The sequence below is a fragment of the Onychostoma macrolepis genome, chromosome 15 (assembly GCF_012432095.1).
Source record: "Onychostoma macrolepis isolate SWU-2019 chromosome 15, ASM1243209v1, whole genome shotgun sequence".
NCBI classification, from domain to species: domain Eukaryota; kingdom Metazoa; phylum Chordata; class Actinopteri; order Cypriniformes; family Cyprinidae; genus Onychostoma; species Onychostoma macrolepis.
This window is the reverse complement of record NC_081169.1, coordinates 23,779,994-23,793,643: the sequence shown is the minus strand read 5'-3', so window position 1 is coordinate 23,793,643 and position 13,650 is coordinate 23,779,994. Positions and strand designations below refer to the sequence as shown.

At 35.9% G+C, this 13,650-nt stretch overlaps 1 protein-coding gene across 1 annotated transcript in view; it reads right to left on the bottom strand.

Moving 5' to 3' along the window:
- The window catches only part of col4a3 (collagen, type IV, alpha 3), a 49,165-nt gene that overhangs the window by 27,692 nt on the left and 7,823 nt on the right, over window positions 1-13,650 (bottom strand). The gene's annotated exons all lie outside the window — the stretch shown is intronic.

Sequence of the window (13,650 nt, the reverse complement as noted above, 5' to 3'; positions counted from 1 at the left end):
ATAAAGTCGAAACTACGAGAATAAAGTCGAAATGTTACGAGAATAAAGTCGAAACACTACGAGAATAAAGTCGAAATTACGAGAATAAAGTCGAAATATTTCGAGAATAAAGTAGAAATTACGAGAATAAAGTCGATATGTTTCGAGATTAAAGTCTAAATGTTTTGAGAATAAAGATTATAGTTATAATATTTTGAGATAGGCTATTCTAGCCTTTTGGTCATGCAAATGGCCCGGATTGGGAGCACAGGGAGATATTCCAAATCTCAGTTTTCAAAATCTGTCAGTTTTATAGCGAAATACAAACAATATGTAGGCTATATTGCAATAATGTGTTTGTCAAGCGGCATGTGACTCAATCATGTTTCCGATTACAACGAATGACGAGACATTATTTTCATTATTAGGCTAAACTGTTTTTTTTTCTTCTTCCATGCCTTATGATGTTCCTTCAATTTATATCTTGCTATAAACTTGAAATAAAGAGCAAAAACACATTTATAATTTGTATTTCGTTATAAAACTGACATAATTTGAAAGCTGAGCTGTGTGTAAAAGCGACAAAGCACAAAATTGTTGTGATTACTGGTTGGCTGGCGCGGTACAAATAATGAATGGAAGACGTTAAAGGTGCTGTATGTAGGATTGACACCGAGTGGTTGAAATAGGTATTGCAGTCCAAATTCAAAATATTGGAGACGGTTATTTTCACCTGGCCCCTCTTCCTCAGACTTGACTCACACGCAGGTTGCCAGATTAAAGACATCAACAGGAACGAGCGCACATGACGATGAATACAATTAAATACACTGTGTTTACCGCCAACTGGCAACCCGCGGTGCCGAAATACAATTGGCTAAACTGTCAGTGGGCGGGTTTCACAAACCATAACAAACATAGATATTCCGAGCCGGAATGCACATTTTCAAAGGAGAATAACTGACTGTAGAATTGTTTTTCAGATAAACAAGTATGTTAACTTAGCATGTTTCTTAAATATCTGAAAAATATTATGGTATTTTTATGCTTTAGTAGAGTCAAAATCCTACATACAGCACCTTTAAATACTATGTCCTCATTTACAGTATACCATGAATAAAACAGTTTGAGAATAGTCACTTAACGTTTACAGCAGAAAAGACAACAATATAACGTATGTTAACAAATTTGAGTCCACTTCAACCTTTAGAACATTTTATTGCTGTTTAATTAAACAGGCTATGTGAGGAATGAAAGTTTGGACGCCACAGACGTTTTTGCGGAGTAGGTGGTGGAATTTTCACAATAATTTAATAAATTGATTCACATAAATACAGCAATCTACGGAGCCCTTTACAGGAAATTGTGGTGGGAAAAAATCGGGGTGAATGGAAAAAATTCAGGGTGGGAGGGAAATTTTTTTTCAAATGTTTTGCGTTCTCTCGCAAAGATATTTGCGTTCTCTCGCAAAACTTTTGCGTTCCCTCGCAAAGATATTTGCGTTCTCTCAAAGATATTTGCGTTCTCTCATAAAGATATTTGCTTCTCTCGCAAAACTTTTGCGTTCCTCATAAAGATATTTGCGTTCCCTCGCAAAACTTTTGCGTTCTCTCTCAAAACAATGCGTTCTCTCGCAAAGATATTTGCTTCTCTCGCAAAACTTTTGCGTTCCTCGCAAAGATATTTGCGTTCTCTCTCAAAACTTTTATGCGTTCTCTCTCAAAACTTTTATGCGTTCCTCATAAAGATATTTGAGTTCCTCGCAAAACTTTTATGCGTTCTCTCTCAAAACTTTTATGCGTTCCTCACAAAGATATTTATGTTCTCTCTCAAAACTTTTGCGTTCTCTCTCAAAACTTTTATGCGTTCCTCACAAAGATATTTATGTTCTCTCTCAAAACTTTTATGCGTTCTCTCTCAAAACTTTTATGCGTTCCCTCACAAAGATATTTATGTTCTCTCTCAAAACTTTTGCGTTCTCTTGCAAAGATATTTGCGTTCTCTTGCAAAACTTTTGCGTTACCTCATAAAGATATTTGAGTTCCTCGCAAAACTTTTATGCGTTCCTCATAAACATGTTTGCGTTCCTATAAAGATATTTGCGTTCTCTCGCAAAACTTTTGCGTTCTCTAGCAAAACCATTTGAGTTCGGACAAACGCTTCATGTTTACTTTGCAGCTTGCAGTGGTTATAGCTCCTATGTTCACAATGAGCGGTTCATAGAGTTTTATTTTGAACTTGGACTCAAATAAATTAATAAGTCAATGCTTAGTTCAAGGCACGGTTTTGGGACATAATAAAAGCGCTTAATGTGGCTTAATGTTTTAAAACAGTGACTTGGAGGACCAAATTCAATAATAATAAAAGCTGATACAATTATTAGGCTAATATTAATAACCTTATTAATAATATTACTAAGCAGAATAGCCCAGAATATGAGCATAGCGCCCTGCACGTAGCCTAAGCTTTTCTCCCCATAAAAGCTTAGTAGGCTATAATGAAAACGGTGATTTAAAAATACCAAATCCGTTGCATTCATATTCTGGGCTATTCTCCTTTATTAATAGTAATATTATTAATAAGGTTATTAATATAAACCTAACAATTTTATTAGTATTTATTATTATCGAATTTGGTCCTAATGTCACTGTTTTAATACATTAAGCCACATTAAGCGTTTTAGAATGTCCCAAAACCGTGCCTTGAACTAACCTGACTGACTGTATTTCTTTATACTTGAATCAAAGTTCAAAATAAAAACTCTATGAACCGCCCCATTGTGAACATACCAGCTGCATGAACCTTTCATTATAGCCTACCTTAAGCGTTTTCTATGGGGAAGAAAAGGCTTAACGTGCAGGGCGTTGCGTTCATATTCTGCTTTATTAATAGGAATATTATTAATAAGGTTATTAATGTTAGCCTAATAATTTTTATCAGGATTTATTATTATCGAATTTAGTCCTCCAATGTCACTGTTTTAAAACATTAAGCCACATTAAGCGTTTTAGAATGTTACAAAACCGTGCTTCGACATAAGCACTGACTGTATTACTTTGAGTGCAAGTTCAAAATAAAACTCTATGAACCGCTCCATTGTGAACATACGAGCTGTAACCACTGCAAGCTGCAAAGTAAACAGGAAGCGTTTGTCCGAGCATAAATATCTTTGAGAGAAGCAAAAGTTTTATGAGAGAGCATAAAAGTTTTGCGAGGAACAAAAGTTTCTCGAGGAACGCAAAAGTTTTGCGAGAGAACGCAAATATCTTTGAGAGAAGCAAAAGTTTTGAGAGAACGCATAAAGTTTTGCGAGGAACGCAAAGTTTCTCGAGGAACGCATAAAGTTTCTCGAGGAACGCAAAGTTTCTCGAGGAGCATAAAAGTTTTATGAGAGAACGCAAATATCTTTGCGAGAGAAGCAAAAGTTTTGCGAGAGAACGCAAAACATTTGAAAAAAAAATTTTCCTCCCACCCTGAATTTTTTTCATTCACCGCGAATTTTTCCCACCACAATGTCCTGTAAAGGGCTCCGTAGCAATCTGTTAAAGATCTTGAAAATAACATTATTGTAAAACACATAATTTGTGTTTCGTTATAAAACCGATTTTGAAAGCTGAGACTTTGTTTTATATTAAAAGCATTAAAAGCACAAAGCTTAAGCTATTGCTATTGGGTGTCTGGCACACTACAAATAACGAATGCAATGGAAGACATGAAATATTATTTCCAAGCATACTGTCCCGGCGAGTATGACACGTGGTATGATTTCTGCTAATAATCCCACATATATTTGTGGTGTATTAAAAAGGGTTAAATAAGAGAGCTACAGCGCCCCCCAAAGGAATGTCGATTGAGTGTGTGAGCTGATGTTAAGATAAACAGTTGTTCCTGTTCAGTCTGTTAATAAATATCATATTCTTCATATTAAGCTGTTTCCGCGAGTTCTTAAAATTGACATCCCAGTAAGATGATGCGGTCGCTTGGACGCAACAATATTCAAATCAATTCCGGTGGCCTGGCAACTCAATGCGGGCCATGCGCAATAGGCTATACTCTCAAAATATTATAACTTTAATTTCTACTATTTAAATTCTCGAAACATTTCGACTTTATTCTCGAAACATTTCGACTTTATTCTCAAAACATTTCGTCTTTATTCTCGAAACATTTCGACTTTATTCTCGAAACATTACGACTTTATTCTCGAAATATTACGAATTTAATCTCGTAATCTTAGATTTTTTTTAATTTTTTAACAAGGCACTAAAACGCTGTCGTAATAAAACAGTAATATTGTGAAATATTTTTATTGTGAAATTTAAAATAATTATTTTCAATTGTAATATTTTAAAAATGTTATTTATTCCTGTGATGGCAAAATGGCATTTTAGACTTCAGTGTCACGTGATCCTTCAGAAATCATTCTACAAATTCAGAAGTTTTTTTTAGCTTTGCCATCACAGAAATAAAATATATTTTAAAATATATTACAATAGAAAACAGTTCTTTCAAATTGTAATAATATGTCATTGATATCACTGTTTTTATGGGTGATGCAGCCTTGGTGAGCATAAATGATTTCATATTCATTCTAAAGTTTTGACCGTAGTGTACAAATTTTATTGTTTTATCCTTGTCCCAGACTTTTAATCTTAAATCATTAGGCATCATCATAACAAAGGCCAATGATTTGAATTTCTTAGAATTCCACAGAAGTCCACAGGACCAGACTGTCGATTTGATATCAAAGTTCAGATACACAGGGTGGACTTGTCTTTCTCACGTACACTTCAATACACTAAGACAAAACACGTCTCCTGATGATCTCAGATCAGTGAGACTATTGTCATTGGGGCAAACCTTGTTCGCTGTAACCGAATCTATCTGTCTAGTATTATGTGCATCGTCTATGTGCAGTTCTGATGAATAGAAGTGTCTGTATATAAACATACCGCGATCAGATGGGCTATGATAGAAAATCTGTTTGGGTTCGTGTTGTTTGGGTTTTACCGTGCATGTAACACTAACAGAAAGGTGAGAGACATAAACGTGCCTGCAGGGGGGAAACGCTGTAAACAGGGATGTGGGACTTCAATGGAGCACTTTGGAATCCATTTGAGTTCAATTGTACATGTGATGTTCAATTCTATGTGATTTATATGTGTTTTGTGCGTATGGGTGCATGCATAGGCCCATATGAACCACTGGGAGTGTATGTGCGTGTGTATGTGTTATCAGTCATGATAGATCTGTAGTCACTGTACAGATAACATCACAACCAGAATCAGATACAGACCTGCATTTGCCTAAGGAAAGAGAGAAAGATGGAGATGAAGGTGGACAGAAGACAAAGTAGGAAAACAGAAAGACTTTTCATCCATTTCTGTTACTGTTCTTAGGAAAATTGACATTACTAGCAATATGCAAATAATGCAATTTTTTATATAACTTTCAAATGAATGAGCCCATCTTACAACAAATCAATTAACAATGTTTTGTGATGACAATCCTAAAGGGGAAACTGTCAAGTGGCTTACCGCTGTTATGATGAACATGATCTTGTGATGTTTCAGTGTATTTATTTAACTCGAGGCAAAAATACATGCTCTAACTTTTTACTTTTGTGGTTACAGTAACATTGCTTGAAAGTTCTATTGAAATTATCTTTATGTTAGGCCTATGGAAGACTTAAAGGGATAGTTCACCTAAAAATGAAAATTCCATCATCATTTACCCGCCCTCAGGTTGTTCCAATCCTGTATGAGTTTCTTTGTTCTCTTGAACACAAAAGAAGATTTTTTGAAGAATGTGGGTTCCTGAGCCCCATTGACTTCCATAGTATTTATTCCATATTATGCAAAGGGACCAGCAACTTTTGGCTCTCAGAATGATGACAGAATTGTCATTTTTAGGTGAACTCTTTAAGATCAAGTCTACAAGATCCCCTCAAACCCCCCTTTTTTCTGACCTCACAGTCAAACCCTGCATCATGTCTATGATTGTTGTTACTCCTTGTCTGAATCCACATTGATCACAGGGATTCAAGTGTGATTCTATATCACAAATAAACTGTTTTGTCTTTCTCCCATTGCACATTTTTACCCAGATGCTGGTGTACCATTTCTGCAATCCATTCAAAAAAGTTCTGGTGGTACCATGATACAGTGATGCTATCAGTCGGACCTTCCATGGTACTTAGATAAATATGCATGGTACTTTGTACTGGGTTATTTAGATACCTCCATGGCAAATATGCTAAAACCGTGATATTTGAATATTGCAATCATTCAGAATGGCATATATAAAAATGTCATGCATTACTGTATCATGGTGCCACCACAATATTACAATACCAGCACCATGTCTAAAAAGCATGCTACTTTTCAAATCCAAAATCCAAACCTACACTAAAACTAAACTACAATACATATAACAACTATCACTTTTAACAAAGTTTGTTGCCTATATGGATTCATAATCATAAGCTCTGCTGACACTGCACATAAGATATGACATGACACAGACTTTAATACACAGAGGCACGTGTAATGAAATATGTGGCCTACTGAGAGATCTAAAGATGATTGAGAAATCCTGATGCACGTGTGCTGGGGGCTTCAAGATGCTTCACAGGGCCTGCAGAATGAGTTTATTTTTGCTTACAGATGCACTGCCTCTATGCAGGTGTGCTCATGTCCAGTCACGTTCTGACAGGTAAACACTGAGCACACACACCAACATACTCAAAATATTTGTACAAAGCATGTCTCACATTGAAACGTCATTCATCAATCATTTGTAAAATCATTTTCTGTGGCAAACATCAAGTACAAAAGTCCCACCAATATGATTTCATAAACATAAGAGATGAGGCAAGATGAGACTTGACGAGACAGCTGGAAAAAAAGATAAGAAAACTAATGAGATGAAAAAAGAACGAATGAAAGAGAAGAGAAGAGAAGAGAAGAGAAGAGAAGAGAAGAGAAGAGAAGAGAAGAAGAGAAGAGAAGAGAAGAGAAGAGAAGAGAAGAGAGTTTTGAAAAAATTTAAGAATGGAATGAAAATTAGACTACAAAAAAAGTGTGAATGTTAGCATATAGCAAAGCGCTTATGTTAGTTTTAAAATAGTTGAACCAAGCCCAAACTAAGAGCGGAGTAGTGATGAATAGGAAATATTCATAAACATCCTCCTAGACTCTCAGAACACACAGACAGGCTCAGGCTGACACCGTACAGACACTGTGAGTGTTGTGTGTCAGTACGCATATGATCTGGCATCTATCTGATACCTGTCTGAAATAATCAAGCTAATGTTCGTCTGCTTGTGAAGAGCCTGTAGTCATCATCCAGATGTCTTCTCGTATCAACAGAAAATTAGTAAAACTCACGGGCTGACTGTCAGGAACACTACTGTGTATTAACATGCCCTTGGAAGTTGATTGACAATAATACAAAAACAATTACACTGAACACAACACAATGGAAACCCATCAGTAAATGCTGTCAGGATGCATACCAGGTGTAAAATGAGAAACAAGTCATCGAATGTCTCTTAGTAGACACCCATTCTACTGGATTTTCCCGCTAAAATATGAATGAGATCGCTATCTTCCTAAAGCTTGGGGTCAGTAAGACTTTTGGTTTAAGAAATTAACGTCTTTATTCAGTAAGGATGCATTAAATTGATCAAAAGTGACAGTAAAGACATTTAAAATTTAAATGTTGCAAAATATTTATATTTCACAAAAATGCTGTTCTTCTGAATTTAGCACAGTTTCCACCAAAAATTAAGCAGTAATATGTTTTTAATATTGATAATAATAAGAAATGTTACCTGAGCAACAAATTATTATTTCATTTTATATATAGGTACCTTACATGACACTCAAGGACACCTTACAATGAAACAATCAACATTAAACAACAATAATCATTATTAGCTACTAGAGCTCGACCGATATATCGTTTTGCCGATATGAGCCTGTCACAGATATATCGGTATCAGCGAATATGCCGCCGATATGAAATTTTGTTTTACAAAACATATAGACCTTTTTCCTGAGTAAACGATGAGCACTGCCATTACGCACATGAAATGCTTCTAAATTGTGTAATTACTTAGTTTGTCCAGCATAGCGTGCTCCATGTTTGCTACTGGTGACCCAGGTCCAGTGTTGCTTGATTGTGGGGGTAAAAATTGGCTTGGGCAGGTGGACAAAATTTGGGCTGGTTTGGGGTCAGTTTGGTGGTTTTCAAACATATAAATTGTATAGGCTAATTGGTTAACAAACAAGCCCAAGTGTGCATATACTGCATCCAATCAGTCATCACGATGTTACTAAACGCGCACACTGCAAAGACGACTGGGGCAGATGTTGACAGCTGCACTTATAGCCAATCACTAGTCTAGGGATCAGCAGACAGACGTGATCTTGTCTTTTATCTATTAAACGGTCCAGATTGGTATATCCTTGAAAGCTGCTGGACTTGTTCATTTTGACTGTGCAAAAAGTTCTGTAATGTTCTACAATATGAACTTCACGAAAGACTTCCTCTAGTTCTGTGTAAAATTATAGAAGGTATTGTTGTTGTTAATTTTTTTAATTGTCGGGTTATCATACAGTATGCATCAATGAATGACACAGTTTTGACTGTCATGGTGTGTGTACAACCGAGTGTGATTGACAGGTAATCTGACCAATCAGAACGCGGAGATTATGCGCCAAAGCCGCTGCTATCTGCCAACATTCTATATGATTCATAGGTTAAGTAATCAATAAATTGTTATTAGTTAAATGTGTCATAAAGTATTAATTCCCTAATGACATATTATATTAACTAATAGTGTGAATTCATGTGTTAATTACCACAATGGCTTCAAGCATGCATTTCAACTTCCAGTTGTCTGCTTTTATTAATCATTAGTTAATGATTTGCATTGGTATCATTATGGTGTGACTTTACTTGTTGAGGCACATGACTAACTAATTAAAAATCTATAACCACAATGACATATTACTTAACAATTAGTTAATAGTTCTGTGCCTCAAGTAAAGTCATAACATAATGATACCTTTGCAAATCATTAGCTAATGATTAATTAAAGCAGACAACTGGAAGTTTAAAGGCATGCCTTCGACTCAATGTGGTAATCAACATGAATTTACTTCATTAATTAATAAAATAAGTTATTAGGTAATTAATACATTATGACACATTTAACTAATAACAATTTATTGATTACTTCATCTTTAAATCATATTGAATGTTCATTAGTTACTGATGCAGTAATCATTAATAAATGGTTTAGTTAATCAGGAGTTATACATTCACTCATGATTATCTGTGCATTAGTTAAGCATTATTTAATGCATATTTGTGCACCCCTATTGTAAAGTGTTACCATAATATCTATCCTTAGCCATTGGCCAATAAATTGTTAAATTTACCTCGCCAGTGTTTTTGTTAAACGTTTAAAAGAAATTTCAGCACAGATACATTTTCACTTGCCTACATTTGAACACTCTGACTGAATGATTAAGTTTCACTGTCTATATAAGCAGTGAGCTCATTATTGGCTGAGGAAAGCGCTCTGCATTTCTCTCACACACACGCAGAGAATGAGTCTGACATGCCGATTAAAATTGGCAACACTATATGTGTATACAGCATTTTTTTCCCCCTGTTAAAATGACTTCGTTTTCATTGACTAAGGCTCACCGATTGAGTTCACGTTCTGACTTCAGCAAATCAATTTGAGCCAAGGCAGACAACGTGATTAATATTCATTAACCCAGCAGGTCATCAGATCTTATTGCATTTCATATTGATATTAGGCATAAATTTAATCACCAATCAGACAGGAGAGTAATTAACTTTGGTGGACCTAAACTTAAAATGATGTGTTGCGCGGTTTAAATAAAATATTTTCTGATGTTTATTCATGTTAATTTCGTGCTTTACGTAAATATGAAAAGACGAACGGTTCACGTGTTTGAACTGAGGCAATACAGTGATCTGTCACGACACATTAAAGACCCACAAAATGGTATTTATTGTTTGAATTTCTTTAAAAATGACACAATTTAAAAGCTGAGGGTCCTGAGATCTTGTTTCATATCAGAAGTAACCTGCTCTGTCTTGTCTGTCGGTGCGTTGTCAGTTTTCTCTTTGCTCTGCGATGTATTTTTCACTGCGTAAAGAAGCAGCTATGACAAAGTAGTATGTCCCAAAGCCTGCTATTCTGCTACATACTCAAAAGTATGTACTTTTTCTTCACAAAAAGAGTACATACTTTTAGGGCATATAGTATAAGTAGGCGAATTGGGACGCAGCACATGTGTGTAGTGCACTGTAAAAACAATTCCGTAAAATTTACGGTAAAAACGGCAACTCTGGTTGCCGGAATTCTACCGTAAAAAATATGGAAACAACATTTTAGGTTTTAGGGGTTTAACTTCAATTTACCGTTAAATACCGTAATTTCATTAACTGATATAATGTGAATATAGCAACCTATTGAAGTACTGAAATCTGTTTTGTACCTTTGAAATACACTGATATCCACCAAATGCAGGTGGTGATGAGAAAGTCACATGATGAACCAAAGCCCATCACAAGTAGCTTTTAAATAATAACATATATAGAATATGCACAAACACTAAACACCATCATGGTGAGACTCATTAAACTGAAATATGCAATAAACATTAATTTAACAACATTAGATGTAACATACAACCCTAATAAATATAACTGATAAGAAAAAACTAAGAAGAAACACAGTTATTTCAAAGAAAAAAACATTAAATTCAAACAAAATTTGAAATGCAACGTCAATTTACGGTTTTCCCCTGTAAATTTTACAGGAACTTACCGTTAACCATTTAACAGGTTTTTACTGTAGCATTTTCAGAGTTTTTTACCGTTAAAATCATGGTCATTTTCTACAGTCTGTGAACGGAATTGTTTGTCGGTCATGGCATAACTAAGGAGGGCGGGTCTTTGCGAACGGTCAATTACGTTGTTTTTTCCGATCACTTATAGTTATATTGTATGATGACTCATTGCTGCCACACTGACACACATATTATTTTTTCCACTCAATTATGTCGTAATAACGAGATATGTAGTTTTAACGCCACCTTTTCTCATTAAAATTACATCTTTTCTCGTAAAAACGAGATGTTATGCTGCTAAAACGACATTATCTCGTTAAAACTATATATTTTCTTGTTATAACGAGATGTTTTCTCGTTAAAATGATATCTTTTCTCATAAAAACGAGATCTTATGTCATAAAAACGATATAATTATCTTGTTAAGAGGACATCTTTTCTCGTTAAAACAACATTTTTTCTCGTAATAAAGACATATAGGCTGCATGAGCGAGCTGAGCGATTGTCCACGCTGCTGTCGCCACAGTCTGACATAGACGAGAATCTGCATGCTGCTGAATTGAAATACACTGTTTTAAATGTATTTTAATATATGGTTTTAATTGTAGCGGCATGTTTATTAGGATTAATCTCCAGTCTGTCTACAATATAGTGCTATCCAACTCAGACCCATGACTCTTTTAGGCAATATGATCAGATCAAAACAGTTATTTTTGAATAATCGACTCTGGGCTTGGAATATTTCTTTATTTGAGTGACTGAAGTTTGATTTAACAACAAATCGAAATATGAACAAACTTTATTCAACAGTTCGTCTCCTCTATGTCAGCGTAGTGCCATTTTGGAGAATATCCACTGGGCGCAAACTGCGTATGCTGTGTTACACACTGCATGAAAGGTAATTTTCAAAAATCCTTAATAGGGGCACTTTAAATAAAACGATCTATTTGAAATTATTACTGGTGATTACCAAAATTATGTTTTGTGTTTCTGCAATACTTAATCCACCAGTAGGCTGTGTGTAAGCTCTTTAGTCACAGTAGTAACTCTAATGCTAAAATATAATTATTATTATCCATGAATTTTCGAATTTACTGTCAGAAGTCAGTAAAAATAAAGCATATTATTATTATTATTATTTATTTAGATGCCCAAATACAGTTATTTACTTGCAGTCGTTACATAAAATAATCATGTTTAATGGTTGAATATTACAGTTCAATATTACTACAATTTCTGACTTCAGAGAGGTTAATGTGCCGACTCAATAAAAATACTAATTTAATTTGACATTCCTCACTCCAGTTTCTTTGCCTAATAAATGACAATAATCCTTCAAATATTTGTTCATGTTGTGTTTTCTCTTTATTTATTAGGGTTAACCGTATACACACACACACACACACATACATACATACATATTTTTCTCTCTCTCTCTCTCTCTCTATATATATATATATATATATATATATAGTGGGTTCGGAAAGTATTCAAACCCCTTAAATTTTTCACTCTTTGTTATATTGCAGCCATTTGCTAAAATCATTTAAGTTCATTTTTTCCTCATTAATGTACACACAGCACCCCATATTGACAGAAAAACACAGAATTGTTGACATTTTGCAGATTTATTAAAAAGAAAACTGAAATATCACATGGTCCTAAGTATTCAGACCCTTTGCTGTGACACTCATATATTTAACTCAGGTGCTGTCCATTTCTTCTGATCATCCTTGAGATGGTTCTACACCTTCATTTGAGTCCAGCTGTGTTTGATTATACTGATTTGACTTGATTAGGAAAGCTACACACCTGTCTATATAAGACCTTACAGCTCACAGTGCATGTCAGAGCAAATGAGAATCATGAGGTCAAAGGAACTGCCTGAAGAGCTCAGAGACAGAATTGTGGCAAGGCACAGATCTGGCCAAGGTTACAAAAAAATTTCTGCTGCACTTAAGGTTCCTAAGAGCACAGTGGCCTCCATAATCCTTAAATGGAAGACGTTTGGGACGACCAGAACCCTTCCTAGAGCTGGCCGTCCGGCCAAACTGAGCTATCGGGGGAGAAGAGCCTTGGTGAGAGAGGTAAAGAAGAACCCAAAGATCACTGTGGCTGAGCTCCAGAGATGCAGTCGGGAGATGGGAGAAAGTTGTAGAAAGTCAACCATCACTGCAGCCCTCCACCAGTCGGGGCTTTATGGCAGACTGGCCCGACGGAAGCCTCTCCTCAGTGCAAGACACATGAAAGCCCGCATGGAGTTTGCTAAAAAACACCTGAATAAGATTCTCTGGTCTGATGAGACCAAGATAGAACTTTTTGGCCTTAATTCTAAGCGGTATGTGTGGAGAAAACCAGGCACTGCTCATCACCTGTCCAATACAGTCCCAGCAGTGAAGCATGGTGGTGGCAGCATCATGCTGTGGGGTGTTTTTCAGCTGCAGGGACAGGACGACTGGTTGCAATCGAGGGAAAGATGAATGCGGCCAAGTACAGGGATATCCTGGACGAAAACCTTCTCCAGAGTGCTCAGGACCTCAGACTGGGCCGAAGGTTTACCTTCCAACAAGACAATGACCCTAAGCACACAGCTAAAATAACGAAGGAGTGGCTTCACAACAACTCCGTGACTGTTCTTGAATGGCCCAGCCAGAGCCCTGACTTAAACCCAATTGAGCATCTCTGGAGAGACCTAAAAATGGCTGTCCACCAACGTTTACCATCCAACCTGACAGAACTGGAGAGGATCTGCAAGGAGGAATGGCAGAGGATC